Raw genomic sequence first — 12500 nt, forward strand, 5'->3', positions numbered from 1 at the left:
CTCCAACAAAGCACAAACCCCAACAAAGCGCACAAGCCCAACAAAACACACAAACCTCAACAAAACACACAAACCCCAACAAAACGCACAAACCCCAACAAAACGCACAAAGCCCCAACAAACACACAAACCCCAACAAAACGCACAAGCCCCAACAAAACGCACAAACCCCAACAAAGCACACAAGCCTCAACAAAGACACACAAGCTCCAACAAAGCACACAAACCCCAACAAAACACACAAGCCTCAACAAAACACACAGGCCTCAACAAAGCACACAAGCCCCAACAAAGACACACAAGCCCCAGCAAAGCACACAAGCCCCAGCAAAGACACACAAGCCTCAACAAAACACACAGAGCCCCAACCAAAGACACACAGGCCTCAACAAGACACACAGGCTCCAACAAACGCACAGGCCTCAACAAAACACACAAGCCCCAACAAAACACACAGACCTCAACAAGACACACAGGCCCCAACAAAGACACACAAACCTCAACAAAACACACAAACCCCAACAAAACACACAAGCCTCAACAAAAGCACACAAACTCCAACAAGACACACAAGCTCCAGCAAAGCACAAACCCCAACAAAACACACAAACCTCAACAAAACACACAAACCCAACAAACGCACAAACCCCAACAAAACACACAAACCCCAACAAAACACACAAACCTCAACAAAACACACAAACCCCAACAAAACGCACAAACCCCAACAAAACACACAAACCCCAACAAAACACACAAACCCCAACAAAACACACAAACCTCAACAAAACACACAAACCCCAACAAAACACACAAACCTCAACAAAACACACAAACCTCAACAAAACACACAAACCCCAACAAAACACACAAACCCCAACAAAACACACAAACCCCAACAAAACACACAAACCTCAACAAAACACACAAACCCCAACAAAACACACAAACCCCAACAAAACACACAAACCCCAACAAAACACACAAACCTCAACAAAACACACAAACTCCAACAAAACACACAAACCTCAACAAAACACACAAACTCCAACACAATTACACAGCGGCTCTTGCTCTGTGTAATTAGTAACTTGTGGTAACTTTAGTAACAAACTAAAACATAAATAACTTGGTGTCCAAACATAAACAAATGTTTAATTTGCCAGAACGATGATACATTGTGCACTTTAACACTGGGGAAAAAGCCCCTCTTAAATCTATAATAAATAAAACACACACATCTCATTGACTCTAGGTACAAATCATTCATCAAAATGAGAACGAGTGTCACTCAAATGCCCCGCGGTCTTTATCCCGAGGTGTCTCTCTCTGTATAATCAGACAACAGTGAGTGATGAGCGACTGACTGATCTTTCACTATTCTCAATGAAATCAATATAGAAGAGATCCGACCAGCTGCTCACAGACACTCATCAGAAGCCTGTGTGATCTGTGCAGGTCAGAGGTCAACATATGGGTACTGCTATTGACCTGTTTCAGTGACGTCACTTGTTCCCGCAGCGTCATATGATCGGTGATCGGAATTACCCCCTTAAAACTACTGCCCTGCAAAAGCAAAAGACCTTAACTCACTAGAGTGTGAAACTGAGAAAAATGACTTTAAAGTTTCTGTTTTGTCCAGACAAAAGTATTATAGGTAGGACTCCCAAAATTTCACAACTAGTTGCTATACAGAAGAAATGTTTGTATGCAAAAAATCTTGAGCTCAAAATTGACCTTTGACCCTTGTTTGGCAGTTACTGTACTCTGCCTTTGTATCATGTGCCAAAAATCAGGAGTCATGCAAAGGCAAAAGGCCGTAACTGACATATAATCAATATTTACTTGCTGTTCACCATACTTACATCCATTATAAGAACACCTAACCAAGGTCTAGTCATCATGGTATTTGTTTTAAATTATATAGAAGACCTTTGGTTGTTCCTATTTAGTGCTATAATGATCAGGATAGTGCGGCAACACTAACACAGTTAAACAGTATGACAGATACTTTGCAGTACAGTATGAATAAATACAATACATATTTTCACAATAAAGATAATTTAATTATAATTGAATACAAAAGTATATGAATTTAAATGCAAGATATAGAGTAATAATTAATTAAACATTAGACCAATACATTAGAGATTAGAGACTGCTCATTCCAAGTTTTTTACTGCATCCAAATAAAATCTTACTGAAAGCTCATTTTTTGAGATATCAACCTAAAATTTGGAAGACAACTTGTCCATAGGTATATATGACAAAGCATTCTTGAAATACAACCATTTAAGTTTGGATAGTGATTTTCATGTCTATGCTAAAAAAGGGGAGGGGTGACAGTTAAAGTGTTAAGGGACACCAAACTGCTCAAGATGCTCAGTCAACTGAACTCGACTTGGATTACTACTTTTTAATTCTGAGATAATATAGACAGAGTATACCGAAAAAAAGTTGGAATTACTTTTACTATTTAGGTTAGCCTACTTTGTACGGACGTTAGCGATAACCAGCTGTAAAATCTGACACCTGCAAGAAGGAAATATGGCTCAAACACGTATGGATTGTTGTGGATACAGCAGATGACGTGCATTGCTATGGATTATATCTTCTATGGATTATATCGGATTGCATGGAAAGGTAGGATGCCTCTGTATTTAATATTTGGTTTTCAGCATCTGATGTGAGGCGAGTGTCAACATCAATGTTAGCGCTAATTTACGTGACACAGATTAAATTTAGCAAGCTCCGGGCTGTCACTGACATTGACAGATCTGAACCATCCCCCTATCACATCGCTATCACAGAGTAATAATACAAACAAGCAGTCGGCAGTCTACACTTTATTTCAAAGATGTGTCGTGTGTATGTTACGCGGTTTGGTGACAATAAAACCGCGGGCAGTGGTGGCTCAGTGGTTGAGGCTCAGGGTTACTGACCAGAAGGTCAGGGGTTCAAGCCCCAGCACCACCAAGATGCCACTGTTAGGCCCTTGAGCAAGGCACTTAACTCCAGGTTGTTCCGGGGGGATTGTCCCTGTAATAAGGGCACTGTAAGTCGCTTTGGATAAAAAGCGTCTGCCAAATGCATAAATGTAAATGTAAATAAAAGAGCGGTAATCTTTGACATTATGACAAAGCCAGAGTACAGTAGCGGCACCGTAACATCTCTCTTGATGCCAGGCGAAACAAAGTCAGAACACCTTAAACTCAACTTCAGCGTGCCGGAACAAAGGCTAAGAGCCGTAACACTGTTACGGCGTTCTGCTGTGGTTTCTCGTATGGTTTTGGATGTTACGGTTGTCATAGCCCTTTAATTTCTCGTTAAAACAATCAAATTGACTCACGATATTTATTCACATGATAAAGGAGGTCTAGAATACCCCAAAAATGACATTAACTCATTTTTGACCAAACATGATGTTACGGCGTTTTGCCTTTGTAGGGCAGACTACATCAAGAAAAACCTCAAACTATGCGTTTGATCATGCCAAGTCCCAGAGAAGGTGTATATACAGGTCTGAGGTCAGCACTAATATTGCCACATTGAAATATCTGTTATGCACGATTCATCTGTGAGTCTACACACGTGTGCCGGTACCGTAAACATCACACATGTTTTCTTTGATTTGCTCAAAATATTACAAAACATCTGCGATGTAATAAGTAATAAGTAATGACTTTTCAGACAGAGTAATTAGTACAGTAATCTAATTACACTGTAGAAGATGTAATTAGTAATGAATTACTTTTTTACAGTAAATGCCTGTAAAACACTGATTACAACAAAAATGTATTAGACTCGTTCCTCCTTTTCATTAAATGTGTTCCAGTGAGACACTTATAATATAAGTCAATGGGGTTTAATCTGTTTCAAAGTATCGACACAAGACATGAACAATATGTGTGTTAACATGATTTTACTGTCATTAATCACTTATTAACAGCATCTGTGGAGAGTTATAGATCATTTACAATGTAGTTGCAATGTAGAACTTTACAGCTCAAATAAATAATACACAAGTTTTAACAGAATTATTGTAAGTGCTTTTATAAAATAATAACCTCAAATGATTGCCCCATTGACTTCCATTATAAGTGTCTCACATTTAATGAAAAGGATTAATTTGTGTTAATAATCAACATTATGACAATAATACTGTCGAATGAACTGAACTTGTACATTGTTTTATATAAAGTCAATATTTTAGTGTAATGAATATGTTATTCACATCAGAATAAAATAAATAATATAATGTAATGTATTTCAGAGAGCAGCAGATTCACACTTTCACTGGCTGTTATCAATAACACATGAAACCTTCATTTAACACCGATTAAAGGCAAATATCGGATGTGCTCATGATTAAACCGTGTGAAGGGAATCCAGACAGAATCAATCAAGAGAAACCGGAACAAAAGAACCGAAGATGAAACGACACGAACGAACAATGAGACCGTAAAACCCATGAACGCGTCCTCTAAATAAACTATTAACCTGATCAACACCGACACTTAACCAGCAGTAACCAGCCTTAACTAGCACACACACTTAACCAGCACACACACTTAACCAGCACACACACTTAACCAGCACACACACTTAAACAGCACACACACTTAACCAGCACACACACATAACCAGCACACACACTTAACCAGCAGACACACTTAACCAGCACACACACTTAACCAGCACACACACTTAACCAGCAGTAACCAGCCTTAACTAGCACACACACTTAACCAGCACACACACATAACCAGCACACACACTTAACCAGCAGACACACTTAACCAGCAGACACACTTAACCAGCAGACACACTTAACCAGCAGTAACCAGCCTTAACTAGCACACACACTTAACCAGCACACACACTTAACCAGCACACACACTTAACCAGCACACACACTTAAACAGCACACACACTTAACCAGCACACACACATAACCAGCACACACACTTAACCAGCAGACACACTTAACCAGCACACACACTTAACCAGCACACACACTTAAACAGCACACACACTTAACCAGCACACACACTTAAACAGCACACACACTTAACCAGCACACACACTTAACCAGCACACACACATAACCAGCACACACACTTAAACAGCAGACACACTTAACCAGCACACACACTTAAACAGCACACACACTTAAACAGCACACACACTTAACCAGCAGTAACCAGCCTTAACTAGCACACACACTTAACCAGCACACACACTTAACCAGCACACACACTTAACCAGCACACACACATAACCAGCACACACACTTAACCAGCACACACACTTAACCAGCACACACACTTAACCAGCACACACACTTAACCAGCACACACACTTAACCAGCACACACACTTAAACAGCACACACACTTAACCAGCACACACACATAACCAGCACACACACTTAAACAGCAGACACACTTAACCAGCACACACACTTAAACAGCACACACACTTAAACAGCACACACACTTAACCAGCACACACACATAACCAGCACACACACTTAACCAGCACACACACTTAACCAGCACACACACATAACCAGCACACACACTTAACCAGCACACACACTTAACCAGCACACACACATAACCAGCACACACACATAACCAGCACACACACTTAACCAGCACACACACATAACCAGCACACACACTTAACCAGCACACACACTTAACCAGCAGACACACATAACCAGCACACACACTTAAACAGCACACACACTTAACCAGCAGACACACTTAACCAGCACACACACATAACCAGCACACACACTTAACCAGCAGACACACATAACCAGCAGACACACTTAACCAGCACACACACTTAACCAGCACACACACATAACCAGCACACACACATATCCAGGTCAGCGGTCTCCGGTGGGTGCGGTGCGTTTCAAATATTCCTTAATAAATAATAAAACATGAATTAAAGATCCGTTTACCTGCGTGAACATTCAGTGTCATGAGGACTCGAGCAGCGCAGGTGTGAATGTTCCCGAACACCGACGGACCGACCGGAGCATTACTCGCGCGCCTCGGAGGAGAGAATGAGGATGAAGGTTGATGTCATCGACGCTGTCCTCCTCCTCCTCCTCCTCCTAGCACCCCGGTGCGCGCTCCCGCCTCCTGGCGATGACGCGACGGAAAGCGCGTGCACAGCATCTTGAGCGCGCGCGCACTCGTCCTGAAATAATAAAGAAATAATCTCCTATTAAAGAGAAATAATGACTTATGCACAATATAATATCCATAAGCGCATCATATCAGGCCTCATTGTTTCTAATTCAATCAGCAGTGTTGGATCATTTACTCAAAAGTACTCCATTACAAATTATTAATTACTTCTCCATAATCACATGACTGACTTTACTGATTACCTCAATTATTAGATTTAATTTATAAAATAATGTCTTTATTTCAAACAAATGTACACATGAATATAACAAAATATGTTAAAAGTTATTTCCTTGACTGAAAGTGAGTAACTGTAATCTGATTACAAGAATTAGAAATGTACTGTATTACACTACATTTTGTACATTCAATTATTTCATCATCTGATCTTAACTGAAATATGCTGTTTATATATACTGTATATATAACAGATAAATAAATATAGATGTAGACCCGCTGGTCATTATAAACATACAGAATCATTACAGCGCACTCGACCAAACACACTAATATATACAATACCAGCACTGTCTCTTTAAGATGAATCGCATATGTTATATTGCCATTTCTATAAGACTCCAGTGGTTTAATCCATGTCTTCAGCAGTCATATGATAGATGTGTGTGGGAAACAGATATTTAAGTCCTTTTTAGCACCAATCTCCACTTTCTCTTTCAGTAACATGTGAATGTGGAGATTTATAGAGCCTAAAACAATAACAGTGTGACGTGGCCCCTGAGAGCTCAAGCAGCTGGTGAGGGCCTCTGATGTCATAATGGGCCCCATTGTCTTGTGATCGTATCTGAGGGCCAGCTGTCAGGCCACTGAGGGGGCGAACGTGTGCTCATGTGCATTTAAAGAGGATTTAATGTAAGATCATTAGATCATCTGGATATATCGTTATCTCAGAGATACATTAATGCTACTTTAAAACATCTTTTATGATGACGTCATAATTATAGTCAATTGCAGTTTAATGTGTAGTGCAGAGACAATTCATTGTGCACAGTATATTCATTCATTTAACGGGGAAATATGTTCACAAAATGACATTTATTCATGAAGAAAATGAACCCTTCCTCTCTGAACATGCCACACACGTCTTGTTCAGTCACTTGTCATCTCTAGACTGGACTACTGTAACGCTCTCATTGCAGGCCTTCCTGCATGTGCTATTAGACCTCTCCAAATGATCCAGAATGCAGCAGCATGTCTGGTCTTTAATGAGCCTAAGAGAACACATGTTACACCACTCCTCGTCTCTCTCCACTGGCTGCCGGTTGATGCATGCATTAAATTCAATGCCCTGATGCTGCATACAGAACAGTCACTGGATCTGCTCCAACATACCTAAAATCATTATTATTTACATTATTTAATTTAATAAATCATTTCTGCACATCTACACTCCCGCCAGAACCCTGCGGTCAGATAATGAACGGTGCCTTGTTGTACCACCACAAAGAGCACTGTGATCTCTGTCTTTAGATACAATTGAAACTTTGTATTGCAGCACTTTTCGTGTTACTGTCTCTTTAAGATGAATCGCTTATATTACATTATTCCTCTTTTTGTAAGTTGCTTTGGATAAAACCATCTGCTAAATGAATAAATATATATTGTTCATTGTTAAACATTTTTAAATACAACTTTATTGTAGTGTTGCCATATTTATATTGAGACTTTGAATATTTTATGACAATTAAACTTTTAGGACCCTATTTTAAACGCATTAAGCGCAACGCCATAAGTGCCAGGTCAGTGGGCATGGCCATGAAGTTTCGGTATTTTCCACCATATGAAGCACCAACGATATAAACAAAGACAGGATAATCATAAGAAGTTGTTTGTGGAAATGGACTGTATGCAATGAATTAAAAGAATAGAAATATGGATTTTGTGTGTTCTTGTTGAACGGGACACGTTCCTTTTATACGCATGGATAATGTGGGACATGATGTGGATGTGTGCTCTGTTAAATGAGAATATAAGTATTATTAATCATTACAAATCACGGATAGTATAAACAGTGATTGTATCAGCACACACTTCAATTCTACCGCTATGAAAAATTTAATTCATTTATTGAAACCCAAAAAGTTTAACCAAATATATTTCTAAATTTGTCCATAGACATTCAGTCTAATGTTCAGTTCAAGCAACACCCTCATTATTTCATTGAATATCTCGGCATCTGAGTGGACTACAAGCTCAATCTAGGTGTCTTTAGAAAGCTGAGATCCTCCCCTTTGTGATGATATATCACATTATATTATCCATAGTCAAAAACATATTTTCTGATGATTTGTTTAGACTGCATATTTTGTTCTGGACATCTAAGATATAACATTGGATTATTCACACAAGTAAAGAAAGGCTCAAATTTTAAAGATCTGCCTAAAGTAGTCTTTTGTAAGTCGCTTTGGATAAAAGCGTCTGCCAAATGAATAAATGTAAATGTAAGTAAAAGCAGATTGTAACGACCCTTACGGGAAGGAGGACATGAAACGAGTCTTCAACCAAAGGTAAGGCTTTAATTGCCGTCTTTCTTACAATAGCTCATAAACACAATACACTACAACACAATACAAGCGCACTGAGTTGGCTTGTCGGGGTCTTTTTTCACTGGAGGCTCTGTGTCCGTTTTTATGCCGCTCTCCTCGTGCTCACTGGAATTAGAGACAGGTATTAGGCATAATTTAGCTCAGGTGTAAGCGCCCTTACCGCTTTCCTCTCCCGGACGGGTGCTTGACCACGCCCCCGCTGCCACATACCCCCACCGCCCGACTCAGGCCGGGGCGCCATCCGGCCTGTCTACCACTCCCCCCCCATTTCTGGAGAGAAAGTCGGCGACAGCCATCCGCACCCCCCGTCTGTGGACCACCTTGAATTTAAAGGGCTGGAGAGCCAGGTACCAACGGGTGATCCGGGCGTTAGTATCTTTCATGCGGTGGAGCCACTGGAGTGGGGCATGATCTGAGCAGAGGGTGAAGGCCCGCCCCAGCAGGTAATACCGGAGGGTGAGGACCGCCCACTTGATGACCAAACACTCCTTCTCCACGGTGCTGTACTTAGTCTCCCTCAAAGAGAGCTTCCAGATAATGTACAGCACCGGGCGTTCCTCTCCCTCCACCACCTCCGAGAGTACGGCCCCCAGCCCTCTGTCTGAAGCGTCCGTCTGCAAAACAAAAGGGAGAGAGAAGTCAGGTGCATGAAGAAGCGGCCCCCCACAAAGTGCAGCTTTAATCTGCATAAACGCCTGTTGGCACTGCACCGACCATTGAACCGGATCTGGAGCCCCCTTTTTAGTGAGGTCAGTCAGCGGGCTGGTGACGTCTGAATAATTAGGCACAAACCTTCTATAATAGCCAGCCAGCCCCAGGAACTGCCTCACCCCCTTTTTGGTCTTAGGTCTAGGGCAAGTCGCAACCGCCACGGTCTTATCAATTTGGGGACGCACCTGGCCATGACCCAAGTGGAACCCCAGATACGATACCTCCACACGCCCAATCGCGCACTTCTTAGGGTTTGCCGTGAGCCCCGCCCGCCGCAGCGATCTCAGGACGGCCCTCAGATGTTGCATGTGCCGCTGCCAATCATTGCTATAAATGATAATATCATCTAAATAGGCAGCGGCGTAAGCGGTGTGAGGTCTGAGGATCCGATCCATGAGTCGTTGAAACGTGGCTGGTGCCTCAAACAAACCGAAAGGAAGCGTCACAAATTGGTGTAATCCAAACGGCGTGGTGAAGGCTGTTTTCTCACGGGACATTGGTGTCAAGGGGATCTGCCAATAACCCTTTGTTAAATCCAAGGTCAAATAAAATCGAGCAGTACCTAACCGATCGAGCAGTTCATCAACACGGGGCATTGGGTACGCGTCAAATTTAGACACCGCGTTGACTTTTCTGTAATCCACACAGAATCGAACAGACCCATCAATCTTAGGAACAAGAACAACCGGGCTGGACCAATCACTGTGGGATTCCTCGATTACGCCCATATCAAGCATCGCATCTAATTCCTCACAAACTATTTTCTTTTTATGTTCGGGTAAACGATAGTGGCGGCAACGCACCACCACGCCCGGCTCGGTCTCGATGTGGTGCTGTATGATGTTTGTACGGCCCGGTAGAGGGGAAAACACATCTGCAAATTCCTTTTGTAAATCGGAAACCTCTGTGAGTTGACGCGGCGAGAGGTGGTCTCCACAAGTAACCGGGGTGTTGAGATTGCAGGCTTTGTTTACCTCCAGTCCGAGCTCCGCCCTCTCCGGAACTACCGTGGCCAACGTCACAGAGGCCGCCTCTTCCCTCCACAATTTTAGGAGGTTGAGGTGATATATTTGGCGTGCGCCCCCTCTACCGGTACGTTTAACTTCATAATCGAGATCCCCTACTCGTCGTGTGACCTCAAAGGGCCCTTGCCACTTGGTGAGTAATTTAGAGCTCGATGTCGGGAGTAATAGGAGTACCTTATCTCCTGGTGCAAATACCCGTAGCCGAGCACCCCTGTCATACAGCCGGCGTTGGCTTTCTTGAGCCTGGAGCAAATTCTCCTGTGTTAGTCGCCCCAGTGTGTGGAGTTTTGCTCTAAGATCGAGAACGAACTGAATTTCATCTTTGCTGTTAGAAGGTCCCTACTCCCAAGCTTCGCGGATGACGTCAAGGACCCCGCGTGGGCGTCGCCCGTACAGCAGCTCAAACGGGGAGAACCCTGTGGAGGCTTGCAGGACCTCCCGTACTGCGAACAACAGGGGGTCTAACCACTTATCCCATTTTCTAGCGTCATCGTGTACGAATTTACGAATCATGTTCTTGAGCGTTTTATTAAATCGTTCCACTAGGCCATCTGTCTGGGGATGGTAAATGCTAGTGCGAATCGACTTAATGCCCAAGAGCTCGTAAAGTTTGCGGAGTGTTCGTGACATGAAAGTCGTGCCTTGATCGGTGAGGATTTCTTTCGGAATCCCCACCCAGGAGATTATCTTGAAGAGTGCCCCTGCAACACTACATGCGGAGATGTTGCTCAGAGGCACTGCTTCCGGATATTGCGTCGCGTAATCCACTAGGACTAACACGAAGCGATGTCCGCGTGCTGACCGTTCTAATGGCCCGACGAGGTCCATACCAATTCTTTCGAAGGGGACTTCGATCAATGGTAGAGGGCGCAATGGCGCTTTTGGGGTGGCCGGTGGGTTTACCAGCTGACATTCACGGCACGCCGCACACCACCTGCGGACGTCACCGCCAATGCCCGGCCAATAGAAACGGGCTATTAGACGGAGAAGTGTTTTTCGTTCCCCTAGGTGACCGGCCATAGGATTATAGTGAGCCGCCTGGAAAACCATTTCCCGGCGGCTCCGTGGAATCAATAATTGTGTCACTTCCTCCTTTGTTTGAGCGTCCTGCGTCACTCTATATAGCCGATCTTTAATCATGGCAAAATACGGGTATGAAATGGCGATGCCTGGCCGGAGCTGTTGACCATCGATTACTCTCACTTGGTCAAGAGCATGTTTAAGGGTTTCGTCCCGCGACTGCTCTAGAGGGAAGTCCCCCCCAGGGATTTCCCTGAGAGGAGGGGTGGCCACCTCGCCCCTTCCCTCGTCATTCAGAGCAGCCGAGGACGGCCCCGGCTCCGCCTCCCCTGCCAAAGCATCGCACACCACACACCTCTTTATGCAGGACTCATCCGCGCAAATACTTGTGCTGGCGGACACCCCCACCTGAGGAGGAGAGCAGCTGAAGGACGGGGAAGGAACATTCTCCCAAGGCCGGGAAGCTGGTCGCACATACACTCCACGCCTGCGCGGGGCAGGAACGGGCCCTGGGGAGAGAACAGAGCGAGAGAACACAGGGGAGGGGGAGGAGGGGGGTGCAGACACAGGGGAAGGGGAGAGAGAAGAAGAGGGCTCGTCCGCCCTCAGGATCACCGCCAAATGGTCCTCCGCCAGACGAACAGCCTCTTCCAGCGATGCCGGGCAGTGGCACTGGACCCACTCCGCCGTCTTCCGGGGCAGCCGTTGGACGAATTGCTCCAGTACCACCTGGTTGATCACTCCCTCGATGTCGCGGTCCCCCGCGAGCAGCCACCTCCGACAGGTGTCCCAGAGCCGTTGCGCAAATGCAAACGGGCGATCGGACATTTCTATCTTCATGCCGCGGAAGAGCTCGCGATTCTCTTCCGGGCTCCGACCGACCCGTTGCAGAATGGCTTTCTTCAGATCTGAATAGGCCAGGAGGTTCGTCGCCGGCAGTTGTTGTGCCGCAAGTTGAGCTTCCCCGGACAG

The 12500-nt window shown here is 44.1% G+C and overlaps 2 protein-coding genes across 2 annotated transcripts in view; both read right to left on the reverse strand.

Annotated features, from left to right (window-relative positions):
* Positions 1-6115, reverse strand: part of LOC127648665 (receptor-type tyrosine-protein phosphatase S-like) — a 159894-nt gene extending 153779 nt beyond the window's left edge. Inside the window, exon 1 of the mRNA XM_052133378.1 lies at positions 5977-6115. The gene's annotated coding sequence lies outside the window, so the exon portion shown is untranslated. The remainder of the gene's footprint in view (positions 1-5976) is intronic.
* A 22-nt stretch (positions 6116-6137) lies between these two features.
* LOC127648663 (protein fem-1 homolog A-like) overlaps positions 6138-12500 on the reverse strand; it is a 15504-nt gene continuing 9141 nt past the window's right edge. The window contains exon 3 of the mRNA XM_052133376.1: positions 6138-6218. The gene's annotated coding sequence lies outside the window, so the exon portion shown is untranslated. The remainder of the gene's footprint in view (positions 6219-12500) is intronic.

Source organism: Xyrauchen texanus, chromosome 9, assembly GCF_025860055.1.
Source record: "Xyrauchen texanus isolate HMW12.3.18 chromosome 9, RBS_HiC_50CHRs, whole genome shotgun sequence".
In the NCBI taxonomy this organism is placed as follows: domain Eukaryota; kingdom Metazoa; phylum Chordata; class Actinopteri; order Cypriniformes; family Catostomidae; genus Xyrauchen; species Xyrauchen texanus.